Source organism: Mustela erminea, chromosome X, assembly GCF_009829155.1.
Source record: "Mustela erminea isolate mMusErm1 chromosome X, mMusErm1.Pri, whole genome shotgun sequence".
In the NCBI taxonomy this organism is placed as follows: domain Eukaryota; kingdom Metazoa; phylum Chordata; class Mammalia; order Carnivora; family Mustelidae; genus Mustela; species Mustela erminea.
In genome coordinates this window covers 35,282,299-35,295,906 of record NC_045635.1, presented here as the reverse complement: position 1 = coordinate 35,295,906, position 13,608 = coordinate 35,282,299, and the positions used below count along the sequence as shown (strand labels likewise).

At 59.5% G+C, this 13,608-nt stretch overlaps 1 protein-coding gene across 14 annotated transcripts in view; it reads left to right on the top strand.

The window, feature by feature from the left end:
• BCOR (BCL6 corepressor) overlaps nt 1-13,608 on the top strand; it is a 121,567-nt gene that overhangs the window by 66,194 nt on the left and 41,765 nt on the right. For 9 of the 14 annotated variants that reach the window (XM_032329827.1, XM_032329829.1, XM_032329818.1 and 6 more), the window contains exon 1: nt 4,092-4,925. The exons of 1 other annotated variant lie outside the window; for it this stretch is intronic. The gene's annotated coding sequence lies outside the window, so the exon portion shown is untranslated. Of the gene's footprint in view, nt 1-4,046; nt 4,926-4,986; nt 5,137-5,238; nt 5,740-5,915; nt 6,428-13,608 lie in introns of those variants that run through there. 4 more of the 14 variants (XM_032329819.1, XM_032329823.1, XM_032329820.1 and 1 more) reach the window with 4 other exon arrangements.

Sequence of the window (13,608 nt, the reverse complement as noted above, 5' to 3'; positions counted from 1 at the left end):
CCCCTCAAAGGCTAGGCAGAAAGAACAGCCATCTTCAACCTGGGGACCCCTACGTCTAGGAGACTAATGCACGGAAAGCAGCTACCTTTAGATGTTTCCAGATGACTGAACTCCCCGAACAAGGATGCCCTGTGCTTGGAGTGGGTGTGCTAGTGAATCTTCCGGGGCTGCTAGGTAAGCCCAGAGTTCTTTCACAAAGAATCAGTGAAGACTGTTAGTATGTGTTGTTGAAAATAGTTACCGTTAAGAGGCTGCCTCATACCATATGAAATGAAAATACATTATCTGTGATCACCCAGATCCCACCTATCACAATAATCAGCGGCATAAATGTGAGAACAGTCTCTGAAGAGCATAACCGGGGGCCTACAGAGCCTTGTGCTTTAGATCCTATGCATAGGTTACAAATGAACTGTGCCCACAATGCTGGAACCCCAGGGTCCCCCAAATATCAGGTAAGGACCTCATCATGGGATGTGTGGTTTTTCCCCCAGACTTGGGCAGTGGTTGATGGTGTTGAAGGGGTCTTGGCAGGTCTTGCACAATCAGCCTGGGTCAGAAAGTCTGGCCAGGCTCCAGGCCTGCTCCCTGAGGCACCAACCTGCTTGCCTAGTTGCGGAGGTGGGGTAGAATCTGCACCAGAAGAGTGCCTGAGAGCCCGAGGTCGAACCATATGTTCTAACCAGGACAGACTTTCCAAGGGGACAAGAGGCAGGTAGGAGAGGGTTAGCCCCGTGCTTCTCCTTTAGGATCCCGTTTCTTTCTCCACTGCCCATGCTGCCTCCCCTCCCTTGCGATCACTCACGGCCTCTCTCCGCCTCCTCCTCTGCTTTCATTGAAATCCTCCCGTTGCTGAGCGCTGGGTATAGCGGCCTGACCCCCAGGTCAGCTCCCAGGGGACTCTTAGGAGGGCAGGGGAAGAGGGAGCCCTGGAAGGCCATGGCTGCATTACACTCTGCTGGCTCCAAGGTGTCCCCAGCACCTGGAGTCCCTTCCTGAATGGGGGACGCAGGATGGGACTGCCCTGTGTGAGCTTTCTCCTCCTCCACCCTGGAACAATTCCAACTACCCAGGCCAATAGGTGTAAACTCCCAACCCTTCCCTGCCTTAGAGCACCTCCGGAAAATCTCACATTTTAATTCCCAGTGAGTCACGAACCACCTTCCCCACATACACACTCGTGCCTCTTAGGACTCCCTTAATAAGATATTTTTAAAATCCCACGGAGTTGGAAAATGTATCCCTCAGAGATGGAAGCAAAACCCTTTAATCCCACCAGCCCGCACGGGGATACCAGGGAGGCTCGGCTCCTTAAAAAAAGTCGGGGGGGGATTTTGCGGGTGGTGAACGCTGCAAATTACGTCAAAGGCGAATTTACTGGCCTGTTTGTCTCCAGCATCAAATTTCTCCCACAGTCAGCCCTCCTCGCGGCCCCCTCGAATTTACAGCACCACAACCCCCCCCCCATTCATTTTAACTCTAGGACTTTTAAAGTTAGACAAACAGGCCCCTTTGTCAGCAGCCCCAGGAGGCCACAGGGTTCTGAGAGGCTGCAGGCTCCGCGTCTCGCTTAGTTCCTGGATTTTCCAAAAGTTCTGGACGGTTACATGCAACTCCGGGAAAAGCCTGTGCCTGGGGGGAGAGTTGGGGAGGCATGGGAAGGGGAGAGAAGGTGGCCGGGCATGGTGCCAGGGTCTCTGCGGCGGCCTAACCGAGCCGGAAGAGCCTGGCACGGTTCCACATTCACCCAGGCCAGCTCTGCTCTCCTGCGTGGCCCACAGTGGCACGGCGGCCTCCTTGCCTGGAACCACGTTCAGAGACTTTCCCCACAAATACCCAACTTCAGCCTTCCCAGTTATTTTAGACTTGTTTTGAATAAAAGGAGTCGCTTCAAAAAGAAATGTTGCTACAACACACAACCAGAGGCCTTTTCTCCAGCTGTGTCTGTAACTCGCATGCGTTCAGTCTAATAACTTTTAATGTCTGGCCCTAAAATGTCTTTATAAAAAATAGCTTTACAGCATAATAGTCCAGGTGTCTTTCTGCTTGTTACCGGAGATTAAAAAAATGTGTGGGTTAGCTTTCAGAGACATCCACCTCCAGAAAGACCGGGAAGAAAAAGGCGTGCATGCCATTATGCAGGCGCGGGTCCTGGAAGTGGTGGCGGCCCAGCAGGGCTGGGCACTGTTCTCAGGGGGCACTTGCCCGCCTGTCTTTTACATCAGTTGTTATAAGCAGCTCTGGAGCATGAAGATTTAATTCGGCCCGAAGTTTCGGGTTTCAAACGGTAGAGATGTTTCACTTCTGCTTTGAAAGGGGCTCTTTTTATAACTATGTACTGAGAACTAAAACAGAATAAATAACATCGCACCTAACACCAGTCCCGCAGTCAGTATTAAGTCTAATTTTTGAAAGGGCTCTGCTAGCTAGAGCTGATTTTGGCCTTGACCTTGACTTCGTAATCAACTTGAGATGCTTTTGATTATTTTTGGCATGGAGACACTCCAGGATATTTTAAAACTTTCCGTGTGGATTTACAAGCTACCTCCATTTCGGATTGATGTTCTCATCGAGCCTGCACCATCTTGTCCTTAGGCAGAAAGAGACTTCCCCCACCCTCAGCATAAAAAGACTCTAGCGAAGAGCCCCAGTAGGATCACCTTTTGCCATGAGGTCCAGGCCCCCGGTCTGGGTGCGGCTAGGCCGGAACACCCCTCCCCCACTCCCACCCCTTCCCGCCAGCTTCACGAACTGGGGCTTCACAGCTCGCCCTAGAGGCTCTGCGCTCCGGGGAGGCCGGAACCTCGCCTCTCCGCCTCCCCCTCCCGTCCGCCGGCCCCCGCCCTCCCCCCGCGGCCAGCGCCGCGCGGGGTGCGCTGGAGAAGCTCAATACGTGTCAATTGAATTGAACTGCTGCGGGCGCAGGCTGTACGCCGCCGCCGAGCACCGATCAGCACGACGTTACCGAGTGGAAATTTATGGGGCGAACGGTGTAAGCCAAAAGTTGCTCCCTGCCAAGGAAAATAAAACGCGGGAGATAATCTCCCGAGGCCGGGGTGAGGGGCCAGGACGGAGCCTCCAACCATCAGAGGTGCAGACTACGAAAATATCCGTGAACGGGGGAGAAATTCTGGCGGATCTCCGCTCCCCTGCCGCCCCCACCCCCGCTTCCTTGTGCCCCACGGACTGCCTTCCCCACCTCACGCCCCCACCCCAACCCCCGCCTCTCCAAACAATTCCCACACAATTGAAACGTCCGGGGAACTCGAGTGCGGAGTTCGGGCGAAACGGCCACCGGGGCCCGGCGCGGTGTTTCCAGGTAGCTCGGGACACCAGAATGGGCCAGGTCTCCTCTCGCAGGAAGGGGCGACCCAGGGCGAGGGTGGGCGCCGACGCGCACTCGCCGGGCTCTGCCAGGTCTCGGAGGGGACGCGCGAGCGGGAGAGCGCAGTGCTGGTGGCGAGAGGAGGCAGCGGTGGCTGCCGCTGGGGTTTGACAGCTTTGGCTGCGCGGAGTGCGAGGCGCTTTATGGTAATTGCGGTCCTCCACTGGCCTTCTGGGTAGCGAGGGGAGTCTCGGCGCGCGGCGGGGAGAGCCGCCCCCGCCGCCCCCCATCCCCTCGGCTCAGGATCAGCGGGCCGCCCTCGCCACCGCCGCCCGAGCCGGTCTCCAGCTCGCCCAGGACGCGCGCCCGGGCCGGGTGTGCGCAGCCAACTCGGTCCGAGCGGGGGAGGGGAGGCCAAGGGGCGAGGTGGGGAGCCACCCAAGTGGTCCGGGCTCCGGACCCAGAAAGGCGAAACGCGCCCGGCCGGGAGTCGATGACGGCTGGGGAAACTCGGGCAAACCTTTCCTAGGGAATCACCCCTCCGCAACCCCACCGCCGAGGCGCCGCAACGGAGGGTGAGCGGAGGCTGGGGGAGCTCAAACTTGCGAGAGCTGGAGGCGGCGGCGGCGGGCGGGCGGCTGTCGCCCGAGCGCTGCGCCTGCGGGGGGAGGGGAGGCGGCTGCTGGGAGGGAGGGAGGGAGGGAGGGCGGGCGGAGGGAGGGGGAGGAGGAAGAGGAGGGAACGGAGGAGGGGGACGCGTTGGGATCGCGGCGTGCGGCGGCAGACGGAGCCCGGGCTCCCAGCGGCAAGGTGAGGTAGAGCTACGCTCCTCGCTGAACGCGGGCCGAGCTCGGCGGCTGCGGGGGAGACGCGCCGGAGCCCAGACCGCGACCGAGAGCGGGAGCGAGGCGGGCGGCGGCGGCGGCGGAGGGGGAGCCCGCGAGCCGCCGGGCGGGGAGCCCAAGCCGCGCTGTCGCCGCGCAGGGACGACTTGGCCAACACACTCACACACACACATACACACACACACACACACACACGCACTCGCACACTCACATACACCCAGCCCGAGCGGGCGCTCGCGGCGATCCGTCAACATGGCGCTGGGGCTCCTGCCGGAGCGCGGGCGGCAGCAGCGGCGGCGCGGGAGCTGCTGAGCCCGGCCGAGCCCGGCCCAGCCCCGGGAGCCCGGAGGATCGCGCGGGGCTGTCGCCACCTGCCCGGAGGCTTTGAGCCCGCCCCGCCCCGCCCCGCCCCCACCCGGCCCAGAGCCCACCCCTCGGCGGGGCCGACCCCGAGGGCAGCCGGCTGGCAGCAGACGGCGAAGGAGACGAGCGAGCGCGGCACCGCGAGCGGGCTGCGGGCAGCCGGGGACGGCAAACTTTGCTGCTCGCCGCGCTTCCCCGGCCCGGCTCCTTCTCCGCTAGCTAACGTCGCCACCCCACTTTCCTTCAGCCCCGCACACCTCTCCCCACCCAGCCATCCGCCCCTCGCTCCTCGCCGCCTCGACTCTGCTCGCGGAGGAGGTGGGGGGGCGGGAGGAAAACTTCAAAGCGCCAGATCGCAGGCTCCCTGCCTACTCCCCGGCCGGGGATTTCAGGTCAGTGCTCGGAACACCTTTCCCCGGGGAGGCAGGCAGCGCGGGCGGCGGGCGGGCGGGCGCGCCGCGAGCTGCAGTCGGTCCCCTCCCTTGGGGCCCCCGCCCGCAGCGGGTCGCTCCTCCGATTCTCTCGCGTACCCCGTGGAGCTCGAAGCTTTCGCTTCGCGCGTCCCTTCGGCTGCTTGGCTCGCTTTCGTTTTATCTCCTAAATGTAAGTTATTAAAAATGCAGCCACCCTAAGCGGCCCCGCGTGGGCCCCGGGGAGGGAGGGGCGCGGCGAGGGGGCCTGCTGCCTCCCCGGGGGCCGGGAGGAGAGCAGGGAGTTCGCGGAGTGGAAGTTTGCAGCCCGTGTGTGTCTGTGCGCGGGAGCGCGGTCGCCGCTGAGCGCCGCGAGTCGGGCGCAGGAGGGGGGGGGGTGCTGGGCTGGAAGCTGGGAAGCTAGGTTCGGCGTTAGCTCGCGAGCAGGAAGGGGAGGGCGGCGGGTTCCCGTCTGCTTTCTTTTTCGACTCGGGAAAGAACTGTAAAAACCCCCAGCCGCCGCCGCCGCCGCCTGGTCTCGCCTCTCCAGGGGCCGGTCGTTTCTCCTAGTGGAACGACGGCGTGTGCGTGCGCGAGGGTGTGTGGCGGGCGCCCCGGGCCGAGCCGAGCTCGACCTGCTGCCGCCGCCGCCGCTGCGCAGCTCAGGAGGGGAGTCCCAGGTTTTTTCTTGGCTTGCCCCAAAGCTCGAATCACGTGGATTAAAAAAGGGGGGGGTAGAAACTACTAGGAAATCGAGCCGAGCGAGGGGTTCCGACTCGTCCCGCCCGCCCGCCAGGTCAGACGCTTTGTTTTTTAAATGTTCTTGTGAAATTACAATCCGCGACTCCCTCCCACTCCCACGCTCTCCCCGATGTTGCGGGGTAGGTTTTAAGTTGGGAGCCCGGGGCGGGGGGGGCCGGAGAGGTTGGGGATAGAATGTGCGGGGGCGGCGGCGGGAAGGGAGGGCGCGGACGTCTGGGGGGGGGCGCGAGAGACCGGGGCCCTCCACTGGGCAGCGGGGAGTCTGGTGGGGAAGCTGTTTGGGCGTGTGCGTGTCTGCGGCCGGAGGAAGTTGGTCCCACTCGGAGGGCGTGCGGCGCAGAGGCTGAAGGCGAAGAGGAACTTGCGCACCCGGGCGCGATCCTCGGCCGAGGCGGGGAGGGCGAGGCGCCGCCGCGCCGCGGGGCCCGCGCTCGGAGCAGGCTGGCCGCCGCGCCGCAGAGCCTCCGCCAACTCGGGGGCTCAGGGCGGCGGCAACGTACGCCTGCTGTTTACCAAGCAAGCCCTGGGGCGCTGTGTGCGGAGTAGGGCGGCTCGAGGCACGCGTGGTCCCGGCGGGCTTCCCGCCGTTCGCACTTTCGAGTGGGCACTTCCCCGGGTCCCCGAGACGGCGGAGTCTGGCCGCGTGTAGGCCGAGGCCGGGCGAGGCTTAATTTGCTGTTAATGAATCTTTTCCAGAAGTCCGCGATCTCCAGCTAGAGGCTGTGAGTGCCTGCGCGCGAGGGCGCGCGCCGCCGGCGTCTGAAGGGTGGGGGTTGGGGGAATTGAAGAGCGAAGGAAGGGGGAGGGTTATGTGTATTTAAAAACAAACCTTAAAAAGAAACCAGCGCGCTTCAAATAGGTATTCTCACAGCCTCTCTGTGTCTAGACCAGACAGCTCAGGGTTTTAGCTGTTTTTTTCTTTTCTTTTCTTTTTCTTTTCTGTTTCTTTCTTTCTTTCTTTTTTCTTTTTCTTTCTTTCTTTCTTTTTTTTTTTTTTTTTAAGAGAAGGCGAGAGGAGGGGTAGTGGTATTCGGTGCTAGGGGTAGCCTCTTGTCGAAAAATCCTGAAAAATGGCCTAGAAGTGAAAACAGGGAGGAAATGGCCCACCCCAGAAGGTAGTGGGTGGCGAACGCAGACAGAGTTGGGTATTTCTAGCCATCTGACACTTCCTGTGGCACTGGAAACGGACACCGCGGGCCGAAATCAATCCTTACGAGGTGTTGGATTCGGTTTTGCCAGCGGAATTGCTTGTGTGGAAGGCATTTTAATTGTCGGCCTCGGAGACTTCTGTACGTGGGCACTTGGAGAATACGTTTGTTTCTCGACCCTTCCCACTCATATCCCGACCTGTTATCTGGTCTGGGCTTTGCAGTGTCGGTTTTCGTGTTTATTTTGGGCACGATTTCACCGCGTGGAGGGACCGGGGGCTGGGGGGGGTGGAGGAGATGGCGGTGATTAATGTGCCGTCCAGCTTTAACGTGAAGCTGGCCTTAAGTGTGCGGGTATCCGCCGCCCCTCGCCGGGATTGCCTGGGGTAGTGAGGGGAGCGCGCGGGGTTCGGGCGCCAGGCGCTCGGCAGGCAAGTCGGGGCTGGGGCTCGCACGGCCCCTGCGCTGTCCTTTGAGGCGCTGTCACCAGTAGGTGACTGAGAGTTAATTAGGAAGTGTTCTCCGGATCAATGGGCCGCACAGCTCATTAGCGATTCTCCCCAGCCCTTTGCAGGGCCGGCCGGGCCTCTGCCTCCCACACAGGCCGGGGCCCCGCGGCCCGGGCTTCGGAGAGCGCGGCTGGGAAGTGGGGAGGGACCGGCAGCGAGGGGCGGCGGAGAGGCTAGTGTAACTTCTCCCGGCTGCGCGTTGCGTGCGGCGCCGCGAGGCCCGCGCAGCCCGCTCTTTCTTCTGCTCTTGGTCTCCTCGACTGTGTCTTTAACTCGCTCCTGCTCGCGTCGCAGCCTGGCTGCTCCTCCCCGCCTCCCTCGCCTATCTCTTGTTCTCTAAGCACGACGCCTGTGCTCCCCGCCCAGTTTGGGATTAGACAAGATAAAAATAGGGCTGCCCAGCGCGCAGAGCTGTGACTGCCCCAGCAGCCGGGCTGGCGGGAGCGCCGGGGGCCGGGGCCAGGGCCGGCAAGATCCCGCGGTGCGCTCGGGGTGGCCCGCGCCCGGAGGCTCCCACCCCCGACCCCGCAGGCGCGGTCACGCTCCCCGGGCTCTGTCCGCCGGGTACCGTGCGAGCAGGGGGACCTGGGCAGGGTCTCCGCGCTCTCGCGGGTGTTGTTGGTGTGCCTGTGATAGATCGGTCTAGACAGGCATGCAGGCTCCCTCCCGGCTGAAGGACGGGAAGGGGGGGGCGGGCCGCGGAGGCGGCGGCAGACTCCCGTGAGCAGCGAGTGAGCGAGCAAGCCTGCGGGCCCAGCGAGCAGGGTGGAGGGAAGGCTGTGAGGATTTCTCTTAACCCTTTAAAGGCAGTGGGGGAGTGTGATGGGGGGTGGGGGGCAAAGTTCGTGGTAGAAATTCCTGGAGGCAGAGTACCCCCCCCGGAGGGGGCGGGGCGGTAGTCTGGGCCTAGGGTTTTCCTTTCTCTTCTATGCTTGCACGCTCACATCCTGGTGCATTGGACTCGATTCTTCGACAAACCAAACGCAGCTGCTAGATGATCTAGTTCGACCCAGGACTTCTCAATGGGAGAGGCGTGAACACACAGAGTGGGCACCCCTCACTTAAGGAACTGAGTTTGGGAGATGTAGAGCTAGACCTCCCAGAGAGAATTAGTGCAGATGATCTAGTAATGGGAAGGTCGGCTCAGAACCGTAGTGGGGTGGGGCTTCTGACCAAGAGTGCTGCAAACGGAAGAATTGAGGCTGAAATGCCAGGCCAGTGGGTCCAGGTATGCGTTGGAGACAGCCAAGAGGTCCTTGAGTTGTCTGCATAAATAGATGCACTTTTAACCATGAACTTGTGGGAAGTTCGAATCAGATATGTGCAAGGAGACGACCTCTAAACAGGAGTTGGGTAGGGATGTGTATGCACAGTCGTGGTGTCAGCCTTGGACGGGTCTAGAAATTTAAACTCAACTTTACAGACAGTGATCTAGTTCTTTCTTAGAGGTCGAAATTGGTGGGGGTTACCCTATATATAAATAAATAATTAGTTAACACACCTCTGCCTCCTTCCTCATCCTCTTTCAGGGTTTGTGGTCCAGGGGATCCTCTAGTTATATTTAAACTGCAAACCCATGTTGGTCTAGCCTGGGAACGGGCCACACATTACTGGCAAAGCAAGAATGTAAGTAGTGGGGAGGTGTAGGCGCTAGACAGGAATGTTCAGATTAAGATGTGGGCCCAGATGACATGTGCTGAGACAAATCAAGACACTCGGGCTCCGATGCCCACATGGAACAAGAGATACAGAAGAGATAAAGAACTGGCCAAGAAGAATGTAAACACGGGTATGCAAATATGGGGATCTATAGTGATATTCTAAGAGAAAATCCCAGACTTTGTTGAGCTAGAAACTGGGGCAGAATTCTGTAAGTGCGTTCCAGAGACAAAAGCCCATTTAAAGGTGTGAAGAGGGTCACTTGGAAACACAAAAAGCATTCATATGCATACATCCATGCTTAGATACACAGGCTGAATGACAAAAACTCCTCCTAGGCCGAGGAAGACTTTCCTGCTGGGACAGAACAGCGTGGGTGAGGAAGTGTGGGCTGCCCAACCACCTTCGTGCACTCCCTCCCAGGGAAAAAACTGTGGTAGGCTGGAGGGAAACTGAGGGCAAAGCGGCCTAGCTAAGGGTGGATGGCCCTTGCTCACTAACAGGACTTTTGGTTATAGTTTCTTCCCTTTCCGGGTAGGGAACAAGGCATGTGTGGAGCAGATAGGAGGATCTCTGAGAGATTTTGAGTTCTTGACCTTGAGTGGATGGATGGTGGAGGAAAAAGAGGAGTAGGTCGGGAGGAATAGATAAATGGGGGCCCTGCTCTGAAGTCCTGTTTGCTAATGTGGCTGTCAGCCTGGTGGATTGATAAAGATAGAACCGAAAGAAGTGCGAAGTTCGGCCTCCGGGAGGAATAAAGAGGAGGTATGCTTTCATTTTGGTATGCTTTAATTTTTTTTTTTCCTTTTCTGGAGGAGACCTTGCGGGGTAGGGTGGATTAGCAGGCGCCTGTGTGACCCCCAGACGCTCACGTAAACCAGGCTAGGGTTGGGTTTGCCCGCGGCGTCGACTTGCCGCGGTCCCTCTTTGTCTGAGCCCAGCCGGGAATTCCAGCTTTTATTGGGAAGACCGCACTCGGGTGGAGCCCGCGCCGGGTCGGGCGGGGCAGGGCTGGGCTGGGCGGGAGGCTCGCAGGCCGCTGTGCCGCCCCAACTCCGGGACGGTCCTCAGGAGCGCGAGGCAGCCCTGACAATGCCACCTCGGTGATTTCCTCGAGGGCGCCTGGCCCGGCGGAGCTAGCCAGGCGCGGTGGGGGCGGAGTCGGGTGGGAAACTCGAAGGTCCACTACGGCCGCCGAGCCCCACCCCTCCCCCCGCCAGCCCGAGGCCGAAAGGAGCTCAGAAGGCCCTTTGTTAGGCCCCAGGGTCACACCCGTGCCCTGGGGGCCGCAGAGGGGCGGAGGGGCGGGAGAGCGGTGCTTTCGGCCAGAAAGGACCTTATCCTTGCTCCAAGGCCTCGGCCGCCCGCTCACAGGGTTCGGGTAGGGGAGGCCCAGGCCCAGGCCCGCCCCAGCTGCTTTGCGGGTGTGTATGGCCCTCAGGATTCCGTCTGTTTGCAGAGCAGGCTGTGCTGCTGGGGCCTAGGTGGCAGCGGCGGCGGGGTTGAGAAGCTGCTGGGGCAGGAGTGGACGGCTTTCTCAGGCTGCCCCCGCTGGTAGCCCAGCCGTCTTCGGCGCGAGTACTTGGCCGGAGACTTCACGCGGCCACCGGCCCGGCCCGACGGCTTTTTGCTGATTGTCCCCAACGTGTTTCCCCTAGAAGGAATATCTGACTTTGTGCTGGATGGGAATTAATGAACGATGCTTTTCCGCGATATTTCTGTAGAAGGCCCCCTTTTCCCATCCCAAGCTCATCTGTGCCTGTCCCCAGTCGAGGAGGTCTCCGAAACGGGGGACCTTCACTTGGTTATTTTTTTGAGCCATGTCTCCCCGAGCCAACCATCCCCTCCCCGCCCACCCCCAGCACCCACGGGCTCAGCTCCCCTTGATTAGACTAGCGGGGAAGTCCGCTGGAAGATCCTGACAGCATAAAATATAATTTGTGATCTAAAAGACAGTTTCCAGTATAATCTCATTATGCACCACAGACTCCCGGTGTTATTTTGTGGAAGGCGGACAATGATCAATTTACATTGACCCGGGGCTGGGCGAGCTTTTAGATGGTAATTGCCATATTGATTTGCATGCAAAAAGGAGACCTGCTAAAATTAAAGACCGGAAGCTAAATTAAACTAAATTTATTGTCTAGGTGCAAACCGGAGAAACTACTGGGGGAGGGGGTGAGTCAGGTCGGGGTGCCAGGGGCAGAGCAGGTGAAAGTCCCAGAGAGCTTCCAGAGGTCACGGATTGGGGAGCGATCTTTGCCCTTGTGATTTCATAATGTGAGGAGGGGGACTTGTTTAGGGTAGGGGGACCCAGCAGGAAAAAAGTTATAAACAGGCACCGTCGCATTGAAGGCACTGGGGTCTTTTAATGCTAATAGTAACTGGCGAGGGGAGGAGAGGTTTATAGGGTTATAGGGGTCTTCCTGCACCATTTCCGGCAAGCCCCTATTTCTATTGTTCTGTCCGAGCGCTCGCAGTCGTGCCAGGGACACCCAAAACTCTTGCTACTAAAGAGTTTTGTTTTTTTTGTTTTTTTTGTTTTTTTTAAAGAAGAAGCTGCAGCAGCAGCAGCCCACGGCCCTTCCCGCCCCAATCCCTCCCCTCCCCCCTGCGTAAGTTCTGTGGGAGAGCGTGCGAGTGTGGGGCGCACTGCACGCGCGCCGCTGCCAGGCCGGGACGGTTGGCGGCTTCGGGAGTTCCTCCCCGGTCGCGGCAGCCCCACGCTCGGCCGGACGCCGATCGTTTTGGGAAGCCGCCCGCTCCAGGTGACTCCAGGTAGCTCAAGGTGTGTGTGTCGGGGGTCTTCCGGGGCCGCTGTGTCGCGGAGCCGTGGCGGGGGTCGCCTCCCTGGAGGTTTGGAAGGGCCTGCTTCGAGCTGGGGGCGGGGAGGGGGGCGGAGGCTGGAAACCCTGCCCCCATCGCCAACGCCAGAAAGTTTAAGAGAGCGAGCTAGTGAGCGAGAGACAGAGCCACTGGCGGGGAGCCAGGGGCAGCCGGGCGGTCGGGGGCGTGTTTGGCTGGCTAGTGGGGTGAGGACCCGGCGCCGCCATCGCCTCGATCCCTCCAGCTACCGAGGCCCTTGCCCGCCTAGTCGCTCCGGGAGCCATTTCGCACATCCGGAGCCTTGGCCTCTTGGAGGAGCCACGGGGTCGAACCCGGGAAGCCCGCAGGGGCAGCCAACTGTCCGGTGCCCCTGCCCTTCCCGGTCGCCATCGAGCCGAGCGGGAGATGGCCCTGTGGAGCTTGTGTCGTCGGGTGTGGAGAGTTCCCGGAGCATCTGAAAGCCTGGGGCAGATCTGGAAGTTGGGGATGGGGCCGGGTGGCGACGTTAGGCCCAGACCCCCGCTTCTGCGATAAGTTGGAGAAATGAAAGATAATCCCAGTTCCTCGCTTGGCTCAGGGCTTGGCCTTTCGTGGGGTCCAGTAGGGCCTCGTATCTTAGGACCCACTTCCCTCTTAATTTCCTCCTCCCACCCCACTTTGGTCCCTGGGGTTTTTCCTAAAACCCTGGGAAAAGTAGGTGTAGGCACTCTTTCCAAAGGGCTTTTTGCTCTATCCAGATAATTTGATTTATTGCCTTATGTGGCAAAACTAGGGTGGCGGGCCCAGCCCTAGTACCAGGAGTCAGCACTTTTTACAGAACCCTGAGAGGAGCCACCCACCTACCCTTGCCTGTTCTGGGGTCCTGGAAGTGGAGCTTTGTTGGAAGCCCTGACCTCACCTCACACCAGGGTATTTTTGGGCAGGGAGATGGGTAGGAAGTGTCGGAAATGGGGAAAAGACTGCAAGGGGACTAAGAGCTGACTGGCTGTAGGGGAAACTGGGTTCTGGTCTCCTTGTGGACTAAGTTACATAGGTGTTCAGCGCTTCCCTCTTGCCCTGCCCTCGAATACAAGGGCTCAGGAAGCTTTCCGAAATTCGTGGGGATCTCCGATGGCACAGTTAGACCAATAATTGGCTCCTCTCCGCAACTCCAGGACTGAGTTTGACCGTGGCCCATTTTTACTAGCTGTGTGACCTTGGGGGCAAGTTATTTATGGCCTCTGAGCCTCAGTAAGTTTCTTCATTTGTAAGACTGGGAATAATTATCCACCTTTAGGATCAAAGAAGACTACTTGGCACATAGTAGGCCCTGAGGATTTAGGGAGTGCTTTGAATGACTGGTGGTGTTCCTGGAGGTTGTGCCTGCATTCCCCGCTGCCTCGGACAGCCCCTGAGAACCAGCCTGGGGGGGGGGCGGGAGCGGGACACTGCAGGACCCAGGTTAAATTCGCCTGGGAGGCTTCTCCTCTGGTCTGCCTTCTTGGGCTGTTCTTTGTTTTGTAGTTCTTCGCTCTAAAGGGTTCCATATGAAAGGGCTTGTAGTTTTTTTTTCCCTCCCCTAAGTGGGGTCATTATATGGTTAGGAATTGATTCCAGAACCGGGCACCTATCTAGGTGCTCTCTGGCCAGCCTCCCCGTTCTTCTTGCAGGGCAAAGGGGAGCCAGTGGCCAGAGGGGAGAGACATGGTTGGAGGAGGTGAGGGGGGTGGCCTGCTGCGGAGGCCAGAGGTGCTGTGGTTTGTTTGATAGGGATTAAGCCCG